Genomic DNA, 2478 nt, shown 5'->3' on the forward strand with positions numbered 1-2478 from the left:
TATATATATATATATATATATATATATATATATATATATATTTTACTATATATATTTAACTATATATACGTAAGTGTGTATATATATATAATATATAAAATTTTAAGTATATATATAGATCCATAAAATATATATATAAGTATATATATAAGTATATATATTTTTAAGTATATACATACTTAAAATATATATATAAGTATATATAAGTATATATACTTAAAATTTTATATATAATATATTATTTATATATTTAGATAAATAAATATATATATTATATATTTATATATTAATTATATATTATATTATTCATATATATAAATATATATGTGGTGAATTAAGGAATAAAATAATTCTTGCCAATCATTTTAAAAAAGCAGTGTTTATATTGTGCTTAACTATTACATATTTGAATTTACTTATCACAAAATTTGCCTACCAAAACTTACATGCCACCTAATGAACCCTTTGATTTACTAGTTCAAGCACCAGAAACACCTTCTAGTAATTTGGAAAGATGTGCACATTAAGTCAAGTGAGCATATATCAGAAAAAGAGATTGTAAGAACATTTTTATTAAAATGTTATAAAATGAGGGGCACTTGAGTGGCTCAGTGGGTTAAAGCCTCTGCCTTCAGCTCAGGTCATGATCTCAGGGTCTTGGGATCGAGCCCCGCATCAGGCTCTCTGCTCAGCGGGGAGCCTGCTTCCCCCTCTCTCTCTGGCTGCCTCTCTGCCTGCTTGTGATCTCTCACTCTCTGTCAAATAAATAAATAAATAAATAAATAAATAAATAAATAACATCTTTAAAAAAAAAGAACTATGTTTAGTTTCTATAGAGAGGTATATAAATATATATGACAAGAAATCATTTAGTATGGTGTTTAAAACATGGATCATAATTTTATAACTTAAAAAATTTTTTTTAAAAAAATCACTTCCCTGCACTTGAGTTTGTTCATCTTTAATATAGAGATGATGATAATAACAGTATTTACTCACCAGATTATTCTGAGGATTAAATTAATATTGATGTAGCACATAATAAAGGTTATATAAGTATTAGTTAATATCATCATCATCATTATAGCATTGAGACAAATATGGAAAGATACCAAAATGGCAGCAATGGTTATCTGAGTAAGGGGTTGAAGGAAAAGACATTTTCTCTTTCTATCCTTCTTCATTGTTTGAATTTTCACAATAAGCTTATATGCATTTCATTATTAAAATTCCCATAATTCTCTGTTATTAAAGACTCATTAATTTTTTTCAGAATTTTATTCTTGAGTAATCTCTACACCTAACATGGGGCTTGAACTCATTATCCTGAGATAATGACTGAGAAATTACTTCCACTGACTGAGCCAGCTGGGTGCCTCTAAACACCCAATAATTTTTTTTTATTAACATTTAGTGTATTATTTGCTTCAGGGGTACAGGTCTGTGAATCATCAGTCTTACACATTTCACAGCACTCACCATAGCCCATACCCTCCCCAATGTCCATAACCCAAACACCCTATCCCTACTCCCCTCCTCCCCAGCAACCCTCAACTTGTTTCCTGAGATTAAGAGTCTCTTATGGTTTGTCTCCCTCCCGATCCCATCTTGTTTCATTTTTTCCATCCCTACCCTCCCACGACCCTCTCCCCGCCTCTCAAATTCCTCATATCAGAGAGATCATGTGATAATTGTCTTTTTCTGATTGACTTATTTCACTTAGCATAATACCCTCTAGCTCCATCCACGTCATTGCAAATGACAAGATGGGGGGGGGTTGATGGCTGCATAGTATTCCATTATATATATGTGGAATATATATGGAATGTGATATATATATATATAATATACATACATATTTATATATATATATAAAGAAGATGTGATATTAATATCACATCTTCTTTATCCACTCATCTATTGATGGACATCCAGGTTCTTCCCATAGTTTGACTGTTGTGGACATTGCTGCCATAAACATTCGGGTGCATATGCCCCTTCAGTTCATTATATTTGTATCTTTACGGTAAATACCCAGTAGTGTGATTGCTGGGTCATAGGGTAGCTCTATTTTCAATTTTTTTTTAATATTTTTATTTATTTATTTGACAGAGATCACAAGTAGGCAGAGAGGCAGCCAGAGAGAGAGAGGAGGAAGCAGGCTTCCCAGAGAGCAGAGAGCCAATGCAGGGCTCGATCCCAGGACTCTGGGATCATGACCTGAGCCAGAGGCAGAGGCTTTAACCCACTGAGCCACCCATGCGCCCCTATTTTCAAATTTCTGAGGAACCTCTATATTGTTTTCCAGAGTGGCTACACCAGCTTCCATTCCCAACAACAGTGTAGGAGGGTTCCCCTTTCTCTGCATCCTCTCCAACATCTGTCACTTCCTGACTTGTTAATTTTCGCCATTCTGACTGGTGTGAGGTGGTATCTCACTATGGTTTTGATTTGTATTTCCCTGATGCCGAGTGATTT

This window comes from Lontra canadensis, unplaced genomic scaffold (assembly GCF_010015895.1).
Source record: "Lontra canadensis isolate GAN:19392208 unplaced genomic scaffold, GSC_riverotter_1.0 scaffold21, whole genome shotgun sequence".
Lineage (NCBI taxonomy): Eukaryota > Metazoa > Chordata > Mammalia > Carnivora > Mustelidae > Lontra > Lontra canadensis.